The sequence below is a fragment of the Leopardus geoffroyi genome, chromosome D2 (assembly GCF_018350155.1).
Source record: "Leopardus geoffroyi isolate Oge1 chromosome D2, O.geoffroyi_Oge1_pat1.0, whole genome shotgun sequence".
NCBI classification, from domain to species: Eukaryota; Metazoa; Chordata; class Mammalia; order Carnivora; family Felidae; genus Leopardus; species Leopardus geoffroyi.
The window spans coordinates 1,574,975-1,587,184 of NC_059334.1; the positions used below are offsets into that span (position 1 = coordinate 1,574,975).

Consider the following 12,210-nt stretch of genomic DNA (forward strand, 5'->3'; position numbering starts at 1 on the left):
ATTAACAGCTGTCCTGTCTTGGTTAAGAGTGAAAAATTGACTGCATGTTTGCATATGCATGCCATGTCAGCGTTTTCACATTCTGTCTGTCTCGTCCCTGGAACACAGTCAAACTCTGATTTGTTCAGGTCTTAGCTCTGTCATGAACTTATTGTCCTCCTTAGTGATTCCCTGAGGTTATGTGAGCGACCGTCTTCATCTGTGAACTAGGCCGTCAGAACCGCGCTGTCCTCATCTATATGCCGGGGGAACCAAAGGTCTCTCCAACTTTAACGTTCTGTGGTTTCAATGAAATACTATTAGAAATAAGATCAATTCACAGTGGTGGATGTAGGCAGTTAAGGTTGCAGAACTGAACGGGATAAGAATGTCAGGAAGCAATGATTTTGCACAATAAAGAACTTTCTGGCCTGGACAGAAAGGATGCAAGAGGAGGAAATAAGATGATCCTAACAAAAATAATCCCGACTGGAGGGGCGCCTAGGTGGTGCAGTCGCTTGGGCATCCGACTTCGGCTCAGGTCATGATCTCACACTTTGTGGGTTCGAGCCCCGCGTCGGGCTCTGTGCTGGCAGCTCAGAGCCTGGAGCCCGTTTCAGATTGTGTCTGCCCCTCCCCTGCTCACACGCTGTCTCTGTCTCCCAAAAATAAATAAACATTAAAAAAAATAAAATCCCGATCTATTCCCTTTGTCACACATGGAGAGACTTGGGATCATGTTTCCAGAACAGAATGTGCCCCAGGGGAGGTAATTCCCGTGCACCTGTGGGTCCTCAGAAGAGCCAAGAGAGATCACCTTCTTGATCATGGAAGAATTAGGGGATGAGCATGAAGGCTGGGGACACACCAGACAGCTTGGGCCACTTCCAGCCTTCAGAGCGGCCAACAGTGTCAGCAAAACTGGGGGACTTAATAAGGGGGCGAGCATACTTACAAGTCCTGCACACCTACTTGGAAACAGGAATAAAGCGATAGTGCTGTGCTCTTAATTTTGTTTCCCAACATGCCGTGTGGTCAAACATGTTTGTCTCCTATTCCAGGTATTCCTTAAAGTGCTGGAGGCAAAAGTAAGTCCCCTCAGATACAGTCATAGCATAAATTGTCTTTGGCTCAAGCAGACCACCTGCCATAAGGGTCTGAGCACACGTAATTCGGGAGGCGGTTCTCGGGAGCTTTGGCCTTGAGTGTGGAAAGCACGGGAGAGGGAAAGGAGGGAGGCCCTTCCTGCACTGCCGCTCGCATCTCTGGGCCAGCGTGTAAAACGTGTACGGTGTGCCAGGAGGCAGGAAAGCCAGGCTGGATATGCATTTGCCGGTCATCCTGCATTCAGGTTGCTCAGAGGATGACCCTCCTGGTCCTTTTTCCACTTGCACAGCTAGTTCGGCTGCCAGAGTTCCGTACAAGACAAGGCAGCGCTAGAGCAGAGCGAGCAGGGCACCCGTGGCTTCTGTGGCCCCCTCTCGGCACCCCATGCCCGCCTTGGTCTCACGTTCCGCTCCTCAGGGCTCATCCTTGTTTAGCAAGGTCATGGCCACTCAGGATTGTACTGCACACCTACAAAAACTCTTTGTTTTTAGATAATAATTATAAAATCACATGCACTGTTAAGAAATAACACAGAGTTCTCGTATTGCACTCAGGTTTTCCCTTTTGTACCACAGATTCCAGATTTACCGCATCCAGCATCAACACACGTGACGATCTAGGTTGCCCGCTCTGCAAAGTGATCAAGATATTTGTGTGTACGGACATCTGGGTTCTGTGCTCCCAGACCGTGATTCCTACAGTTGCCCACTGAAGGTCTTCGCAGAGGCTGGATGGCCCAGGAGGGACGCCAGTGAATCTCCTGAGCTCCGGATACACCCACCTTTGTCCTTGCTTGTCACAATCCCACCTCCCGAACGAAGGGTTAGTGGCTTCCGGTAGTAGAGTATTTTATCTCTTGGTCACCTGCCGGTCTACTGGCAGGAGAAACTCAAATAACCATTGGTTGTCATAGCTTTCTATTTGTCGAAATTCAAGTCTCTGCTATGAAGAATGTCCCCCACCCAGCCTTCCTCCAAGACAGAACCTGTTTACATAGACTGATTTAATAGGGGTGAGAAGTATAGATTATGCGCTGGATCCTGAGAATGATAATGAGATAGGTCATTATCTCATAGGTCATTCAGATACAGATGTTCACGGATTGGGATAAATGGAAGAATAAATATCGTAAGATATCCATGCTGCCCAACCAGTCTACAAATTGCATTCAATCTTTATCACAATCCCAAAAGCGTTTTTCACAGAAAAGAGAAAAAATGATCCTAGCGTTCTTATGAAACCACAAAAGATCGTGAATACCAAAGCAATCTTAAGAAGAACATGAGGTATCATGAGAAATCTAAAAAAGTCAAACTTGTAGAAACAGAGGCTAGGTTTGAGGTTGCCTGGCTGGGGAGGAGAGACATAGGGAGAAGTTGGCAAAAGGGCTCAGGCTGTCAGTTACAAGACGAGGAAGGTCTCATGATCGAATGTGCACTGATAACTGAAGTTCACATGACAGTGTGGTGTGATTGAAATCTGCTAATAGACTAGAACGTAAGTGTTCTCCCCTTTGCGCCCTCCCCCCCATAAAAAGGTCAATATGTAGGATGATGGATGTGTTCATCAACTTGGTGGGAATCCTTCCACAACGTACACGTGTATCAAATCATCACACGGTACACTTCAAATATATTACAATTTTATTTGTCAATTATTTCTCAAAGCTGAACAAAAAGCAAACACAAAAAGAAGGAACAATGTTCAAAACTCTATTCTCCTAGAAAACCGTATGTAACGTCTCCAGAAAATTCATAGTAAACTTTATAAATCCTATTTTTTTTTTTTTGTGGAGAATTGGAATATAAAGTGAATGCATACACATTAGGTAGGAAATTTTTATCAGCCCAGTTTTGGCCAGTCAGCTGTGAGAAAGGGGAGAAATGATGACTTTAGTATAATTTGCCCGAAGTCTCCATGAGAATACTACCCGCTCTGGGATTCCTTTCTGCCCATGCAGAGTTCCTAGAAGGTACTTTTTCCAAGCGCGTTGTGTGGAAAAACGTGACTTAGTTTCTTCGTGTCCTGATGATCCATGTACACTCTGGTTTGTCAGAGCCAGTTGTGGGCCTTTGTGATATAATGTGTCACAGACGACTCACATGGGGCTTCTGATCATGAGTGATTCTCCAACTCACGTTGGCAACTACAGGTGCCCGTGCCTTGTCTCGCTTTTGTGTGCCTACACGTGACTTGCATTTGAAATTGTTGTGTCAGGTAAACTGACTGCAGAAATCACGTTGTTATAAAAGACGTGAGCAGCCAGCCTTTGGAACAGAGACCTGGGGGTGGTGTAGACCGGGAGAAGAGCTGCCCGCGTGGGGGAGCGTGGAAGTGACTGTCGCCCAGGACGCACGTCCCGGGTGGCCTGGGCTCCTTGCTGTCTTGCTTCTTCATGCTGATGCTGTAATTAGTGACCCGTCAGTAGTGTGTGAGGCCAGCCATTGGCCACATTGGTTGTGATCAGGAACATTTGAAACCGCAAAGGAATGTCCTGCCTTACATTTGTTAATCCAGGCTGCTATCTGGGAACCAAACGCCTTGCTAAATACACTGCTTTCATTTTATCTGTCAAGAGTTCAGATTTTAAGACACTTTGCCCTATTTTACAGATAGTTAGGGGGCATCTGGGTGGCTCAGTCAGTTAAGTGTCCGACTTTGGCTCAGGTCATGATCTCACCGTCCGTGAGTTCGAGCCCCGTGTCAGGCTCAGAGCCTGGAGCCTACTTTGGATTCTGTGTCTCCCTCTCTCCCCGCTTGCACTGTCTCTCTCTGTCTCTCAGAAATGAATAAACATTAAAAAAAAAATTTAAAGATAGGGAAACTGAGGCTCAGCGAGATTGAAAATGACTGGTTAGTTGATAAAGGAGAGCTTACAGCTCGAGGTCCCGACGCCCTGTGCAGTGGGCGCCAGGAGGTCTGGACGGAAAAGAAGCTGGCCTCTGAGAAGCTGGATATTCAGTAATTGTCGGAGCTGCTGACAGTAAAACTCGTTTTCTAATCCTCTCCTGGAAACGTATTTTTGCGAGGAAAAGGAGAGTTTTTTTCTGGTTCTTATATTAAACTCAGTTCTCATCTCGGATCTTAGGACAAACGGGAGCAGCCACTCTCAAATGACCTCATTTGGATTTTCCTCCCAAAGATACTGCCATTCAGTTTCTCTTGCAGATTTCTTTTTTTTTTTTTTTTTTTAATTTTTTTTTTTTCCAACGTTTATTTGTTTTTGGGACAGAGAGAGACAGAGCATGAACGGGGGAGGTGCAGAGAGAGAGGGAGACACAGAATCGGAAACAGGCTCCAGGCTCGGAGCCATCAGCCCAGAGCCTGACGCGGGGCTCGAACTCACGGACCGCGAGATCGTGACCTGGCTGAAGTCGGACGCTTAACCGACTGCGCCACCCAGGCGCCCCTTCTCTTGCAGATTTCTAACGTACGCGTGAGACCTTTCCCTCATGAAGGCTGCCTCCACTTGAGGAGGTAGACGTTTGGTAGTTTCCCTCAAAAACCTCAGAACCTATGAAGTGTGATATTTAAGGGCAAGAGATGTTATTTCCTCTCCAGCCCATGTGACTCACATTAAGATTTTTTTTTAATTTTTTTTTAATGTTGGTTTATTTTTGAGAGACAGAGACAGAGCGTGAATGGGGGAGGGGCGGAGAGAGGGACACACAGAGTCCGAAACAGGCTTCAGGCTCCAAGGTGCCAAAACAGAGCCTGATGAGGGGCTCGAACCCACAAACTGTGAGATCGTGACCTGAGCTAAGTTGGACACTTGACTGAGCCACCCAGGCGCCCCAAGATTTTATCATCAAGGTTAAAAGTTTTCTCAAAACCTTTTTTTCCTTCATCATAGCCTTTTTATCTCGATATCTTTGTTATTGTCTGAACATTTGACTATTTGCATGCATTACTCATATATTTTAAAAGTTTATTTTGATTTGTATAAAGAGTCATGCAAAGTTCGATGGGTTGAGTGTTAGACCATAGCAAAATTTTCCCAAGTCAACTGTTTGTATTTAAATATCACATACTACACGAAAGTATATACTGTATACCAAATACAGTATAAATGAGAGAATTTAGCTGTGTGTTTCTAGAACTGCTGAGACAGTGATGTTATTTTCACTGTTTAAGTTTTCACCCTTCAGTATTTATGGGTTACCAGCACTGTTCCCCATTTTTAAGAATTGTCTTTGGTATGTATGTATGTATGTATGTATGTATGTATGTATGTATGTATTTATTTAAAGTTTATTTATTTTTGACAGAGACAGAGTGTGAGTGAGAGCTAGGGAGGGGCCGAGGGACCAAGAGAGAGGGAGACACAGAATCCGAACCAGGCTTCAGCCCCGACGTGAGGCTCAGACTCACGAACTGTGAGATCATGACCTGAGCCGAAGTTGGACACTCAACCGACTAAGCCACCCAGGTGCCCCTAAGAATTGTCTTTGGTATTTAAAATATAATTCGTGGGCTGAAGGAACATAATCCCAAGGTGTTTATATGGTTAAACATCAAATAATGCACCTTGTTTGGTAAAAAGCATGACTCTATGCATATGGTGGGTGGAGGTTAAACTGGGAAGGTTATATGTTACTAACTTTAGAAATTATGTCCTGATGGATTGATGGTTGATTTAAACATAAATTCGTGCCAAGTACCTGTTTTTAGGAGTGGATTATTATGGCTGCAGTTTCCCTGAAGTCTTAGTTCTGTTTGCCTTTGTGTGGCTTTAAGAAAACGAAGAATGGGAATGTGCAAATTGAGTTCTTTTTTTCCCTTTTGTATTTATTTGTTTTTATGCTTTTCTATCAGACAAGTGCCCTCCTCAGTCCCCATCCCCTGTTTCACCCAAACCCCACCGACCTCCCCTCTGGTGACCATCAGTGCTCTGTGGTTAAGAGTCTGTTTCTTGGTTTGCCCCCTCTCTTTTCCGGCCTTTGCTCGTTTGTTTCTTAAATTCCAAACATGAGTGAAATCATATGGTATTTCTCTTTCTCTGATGGACTTATTTCACTTAACATCGTGCACTCTAGTTGCATCCACGTAGTTGCAAATGGCAAGGTTTCATTCTTCTTTTTGTGTGAATAATATTTCATTGTGTATACATTACGCTTCTTCATTCATCAGCCGATGGGCACTTGGGCTGTTTACATAATTTGGCTGTTGTAAATAATTCTGCTATAAACACTGGGTTACATGTATCTCTGACTTAGTGTTTTTATATTTTGGGGGTAAATACCCAGTAGTGCAATTGCTGGGTCATAGGATCGTTCTATTTTTAACTTTTTGAGGCACCTCCACACTGTTTCCCAGAGCGGCTGCCCCAGTTTGCATTCCCACCAGCGGTGGAAGAGGGTTGCCCTTTCTCTACTTCCCCACCAACACCTGTTGTTGATTTTAGCCATTCTGATAGGTGTGAGGTGGTATCTCATCGTGATTTTGATTTGTACTTCCCTGATGATGAGTGATGTTGGGCATCATTTCCTCAAAACGTTTAGGAAGAAAAGCACTGACTTCAGCCAGGTTTTCCCCTTTGTGTCTCATAAACACGGACGGTCTAGGAGCTGGATGCCAAGTAGTGATGCAGCCCACTGAGGCACGTGGAGGCACTCACAGATAAATGTGCCCACCGTACAATCCCTCCCTCGTTGCTGCACAAGCAGCCATCCTGAGAACCTGGTGCATCACCAGAAGCCAACGGCAGGTGTGGACGGGACGCCAGGCCTCCCTGCCAAGCACCGCGCTGGCCCGGGCTCGTCCAGCGTGGCCGTCGGCGCATCTGGTACGCATCATCTCCAGTTTACATTCGACTCTGCTCTTTCGTGCAGCATCTCAGGACACGCTTACTTGCCAGTCACACACAATAGCACACACTTCTCCCAGTAGCGATTTATAAAAATAATTCAGATGACAGACTACTTGCAGAATTGTTAAAGAAGTCAGATACAGAGAATGTCAGCGTTTCTTTTCCCCAAACTCACATTCTTTATACGATGCCAGAAAGCTTTTTCCAAAATGTCTTGGGCCTAAATAAACACTGCAAAATGGAGGTAGCTGCGTAAAATAAACTGTAAGCATTAGCATAATGTGGTATTGGGTTTTAGACTCCATTTGCTTTCCTGGTATTTTCTATATGACGCATAACTATACGAAGTGAACTCCAATCAACAAGTATTGAGGCAAAATACCATTGCAGATATGTGATTTTTGTTTGTTTTGTTTTTCCCGTTTTTCAGCTTTATTTCCTTGCTCCTATCACTTCCTAATCCGAGGAGCCCATTGCGCTAAATTCCCTACGTCCCTACGTGGTAGTTGTGTGCTCAGGACTTCTTTTTTCCTCTACCCTATTCTGCTGCTTACACTTCAGTGCAGGTGTTGAACAGACTGACAAATAAAACATAGCAGCAAAAAGTACTGAGAATAAAAATACAGCACTGGGGAGAGGATAACTAGCTGAGGAGGGGGATCATCATGGGTTGGGTGCTGGTTAAAGGGATCATCATGGGATGGGGTCCTGGTTAAAGGGATCATCATGGGGTGGATCCAGGTTAAAGGGATCATCATGGGGTGGGTTCTGGTTAAAAGGGATCATCATGGGGTAAGTCCTGGTTAAAGGGGATCATGGGGTTGGTCCCGGTTAAAGGTATCATCATGGGGTGGGGTGCTGGTTAAAGGGGTTCATCGTGGGGTGTGGTGCTGGTTAAAGGGGGTCATCATCAGGTGGGGTGCTGGTTAAAAGGGATCATCATGGTGTGGGGTGGTGGTTACAGGGGGTCATCATGGTGTGGGGTGCAGGTTAATGGGGGACATCATGGGGTGGGGTCCTGGTTAAAAGGGGTCATCATGGGGTGGGGTGCTTATTAAAGGGGGTCATCATGGGGTGGGTGCTCATTAAAGGGGATCATCATGGGTTGGGATGCTGATTAAAGAGGGTCATCATGGGGTGGGGTGCAGGTTAATGGAGATCATCATGGGGTGGGTGTTGGTTAAATGGGATCATGGGTTCTGGTGCTGGTTAAAGGGGATCATCATGGGTTCGGGTGGTGGCTAAAGGGGATCATCATGGGTTCGGGTGGTGGCTAAAGGGGATCAACATGGGTTCGGGTGGTGGTTACAGGGGATCATCATGGGGTGGGGTGCTGGTTAAAGGGGGTCATCATAGGATGGGTGCTGGTTAAAGGGATCATCATGGGTTTGGGTGCTGGTTAAAGGGGGTCATCATAGGATGGGTGCTGGTTAAAGGGGATCATCATGGGTTTGGGTGCTGGTTAAAGGGGGTCATCATAGGATGGGTGCTGGTTAAAGGGATCATCATGGGTTTGGGTGCTGGTTAAAGGGATCATCATGGGTTTGGGTCCTGGTTAAAGGGATCATCATGGGGTGGATCCTGGTTAAAGGGATCATCATGGGGTGGGTGCTGGTTAAAGGGGGTCATCCTGGGGTGGGGTGGTGAGTAAAGGGGATCATCATGGGATGGGTGCTGGTTAAAGGGAATCATCATGGGGTGGGGTGCTGTTTAAAGGCGATTATCATGAGGTGGGTGCTGGTTAAAGGTGATCATCATGGGGTGTGATGCTGGTTAAAGGGGGTCATCATGGGTGGGGTGCTAGTTAGAGTCATTAAACAGGGGCTCTGACAGTTGTGTTGAGGAGCTGGAGACATGAAGCCATCTCATACTGAGATATGGCAGGTGGTGTGATTCAACAAATCCTTCCATTGGGGATTGGCGTGACCATGTGGTTGGCTGTGGCCAAAGGAAGAGCTGGGAGTGGTTTTCTGCCCTCTGGGCTAAAGCATTTAAAAACCTGAGGGTCATGTTGGCGAAAGGACCTGGTATGGGCTGAGGTGGCCTTGGATGTTGACCGAGTGCAGGGGGAGAGCCCCCCTGAGGACTTAGATTGATGGAAAGTTTTTATGAGAATGGGAATTAAACTTTTGTTGTTTCCAGCTGCTGTGCGTTTGGTGATGTTGTCACGTGTCATCTGGTGTGTCCTGCCTGAGAAACAGGCATGTTTGCGGGAGCAGGTGCCTGAGGTCAGGGGAAGGACGAGGGCAGAAATGCTGAGACCTAGAAGCATGAAGCGTGTGAAGATTTAAGTCACCGGGAGTCGTGAGGGTGTAAGTGTCGGAGTGCAGAGATGACGTTAGGACGGAGTGGGGAAGGAGGAGAGCATGGGGTTTACTGTGGTGTGTGACCTGCGACCACGGAGGAGGGGGGACCAAGGAAGGTTCTGGAAGTAGCTATAAAAAGCAGAAGGAGGTAATCATAAAACAAAATTAACCTCAAAGGATGTGGCTTTTCAAAGGGAATATATCTGAAGCACATAACCTTTTATCAGAATTTCAAGGTCCGTAGCAAATGGCAACTTTAAAAATGGGTTGTGTTCTTGGATTTCAGACCTCAGAAACAGCATCGAAATATACTCCCAAAGTAAGCACTTTGCCGTGTGGGAGTCTCCAAACAATAAAAGACTATTTGGACTGAAATTATAATGTGTTCACACAAATTACAAACCTTGACCTCCACTAATGTTGCCTCAAGGTTGGTTTTTCTTCTAATTAATTCACAGTTATGATATATGTTTTTTTAAAAGTATGTCAGTTTCTTACATTATTTGGAAAGAAAAAGACAACATCTGTCCCTTCCGCTCAATTTTATCGTGAAGTCAAAACTGCGAAAAAATACAGTCCGCTTACTTCCATTTACACGAATTTATATTCATTACACTTTTCTGTCAAAAACCTGGAGTCATATACTTGACAACGTGAACTTTTGTCTCTATTACCTAGTGATCAATAGTGTTTGCTTTTTCATTATTATTATTCGGCAAAGTTCGTTGTATTGCTTGGCCTTGTTTAGTGCTTTGTAGAATTTAGGAACATGAAGGGGTAAAGCAGCGCACACCGCACCGGACCTCCAGGCGGTTTGGGTAAATAGTACACGGCCAACTATGTTACAAAGGGGGGAAGGACCCCTTGTCTTCGCTGTTATTTCAATGGCGCTTTTACGATCCTACTACCTGCTTTAAGTTTCCAAAGTCCTTTATAGTAATTCGCTTGGAAAATTCCATAATTATATCTATGTGTATTACACCTGTTTCCTAAAATCACCATGACAATCCCGTTAAAATACTTTTGGCGGGAAAACGAGTATTGTTTTCCCTCTGGATTTGGTTAAAAATATATATGTATTATCTAAACTGAGATCATGTAAAAGTGACATACAAAGGGGATATTGTGGCTTTAAACTTTACAAAATGAACCCTTTTCGCTGTTTGCATTTTGTTTCTTAATCAGCAAGACTATTTGTAGGACCCTTTTGCCCATATTTTTTACAACCTTATGAGCAAATGAGCAATTGACGACACGTATTGAGAATGTACTATCCGGTTGCTTTTCACATCCACGTACACAGGTGAAACTATGATGGTCACGATGACGAATGTACCACATGGAATACTGTCCTGCTCCTTCGCAGCCCACCTCGCCAGCCACCGACCATGTCCCCAGGCGCAACTGATGTGCTGTCTGTCACCCTGAGTTTGCCTGCGTTTTCTAGGATTTTATAGAATCGGAATCGTGTAATACCCGCTCTTTCTTTCTTTGGCTTCCACTCAGCGGAGTCGGTTTGAGGTACCGCGTCGTGTGGATCCTTTGCTTGTTGCATTTTGGCTTATTTTATTTTATTTTTAATGTCTTATATAGACCTGTCACAATTCTCTTCTTCCATCACTTGTTAATGGGCTTGTGGTTTGGGCTGTCCCTGGTTCTGGCCACCACGAGTAAAGTTGCTGTGACGTTTCGTGTCCGGTCGTTGTGTGACCATGTGCTCGTATTTATCAAGGGTAAATCCCCATTCCTGTAGGGGCTGAATTACGTGGAAGTGTCAGGAACTTTTGAAGAAGCTGACAGCTTCTCAAAGTGTTTCTGCCCCTTTACAATCCCCCAGTCGTGTACGAGAATTCCGGTTGTGCCCTGTCCTCAACACTTGGTGCAGCTTTGTTATTTTTAGACATTTTTATGGGGATTTAACAGGTGTGTCCTTGAGTTTGACTCTTTAATTGGTTTGCGGCTACTAATGTCGAGCATCTTTTCAAGTGCATTTTTACCATCATGTATCCTGTTTGCTGACGGGCCAGCTCAAACCATTTGCCTCTTTGTGAGAAATTAGTTGTCTTATTTATTGTGAGTCTTTATATATTGTGGATATAGGTTCTTTATTGAATGTACAATCTGAAAATAATTTGTGGTTTGTTTTATTTTTCATTCCCTTGACTTTTGAAGAGCAGAGATCCTTGACGTTGATGCATTATGATTGATCAGTTGTTTCTTTTTACGGCCCATGCATGTGGTGCTGTGAGTAAGAAACCTTTGCCCCACCCAAATATTGTCTCTGGCCCGGCCGTTCTTAGCCCTGTGTGGCTCTGTGGTTACGCCCTGTGCTCTGTTCCTGTGGTTTTTTCTCTGGAGGCCAGTGGCCTCTTCACACACATGTTCAGAACACATCGACACAAGGAGGACTCTCACGTCCCCAAGCTGGTGTCTCTCTGTTCACTTCTTTCCTGTCCGGTATTCTTCCCCTTGTGCCCCGGCTTCCTCAGCCTCCTGGCCTTCCGGCTCCATCCCCTCAATTCAGGGGGACTTCCGGGCCGGGGCCACAGCCTGGGAGCTGTCTTGAGGCAGCAGGTGAGGCAATCGTGGGGATACCGTCATTATTTCCCCTTCCTCAGCGATCTGTGTTGTATACAGTCTCACCACCGTTGTTTCGTGTCTCTGTGTAGTTGTTCATTCGTTCTGGGTGATTCCCATCCCTGTTAGTGTGCCTCAGCCAGAAGTGGAAGACCCAGTGGTGTCGACCTGACATCCACTTATTTCGCTCCCCTTTCCTGCTCTCGTGTCTGTTACATAGTCGTTTTGCTGTCCTGCTCTTACTGCTGTGACATGGGCTTCTTCATTAGCCTCATTACTGTTGACTCCAGAGTTGTCAATGGAATTGAGCGAATACATTACTAGATCTCCATAAATCAACTAAGTCATTTATTTCTAAGGGTCAGTCAGGATGAATTAATTGCGTGCTTTTTGGGGAGACAGCTCTATGGGTTCTCGTGTTTCTGCGTGTCA

The 12,210-nt window shown here is 45.5% G+C and overlaps 1 protein-coding gene across 1 annotated transcript in view; it reads left to right on the top strand.

Moving 5' to 3' along the window:
- The window catches only part of ZWINT (ZW10 interacting kinetochore protein), a 33,454-nt gene extending 30,546 nt beyond the window's left edge, over positions 1 to 2,908 (top strand). Inside the window, exon 9 of the mRNA XM_045437147.1 lies at positions 1,662 to 2,908. The gene's annotated coding sequence lies outside the window, so the exon portion shown is untranslated. The remainder of the gene's footprint in view (positions 1 to 1,661) is intronic.
- The last annotated feature ends 9,302 nt before the right edge of the window (positions 2,909 to 12,210 follow it).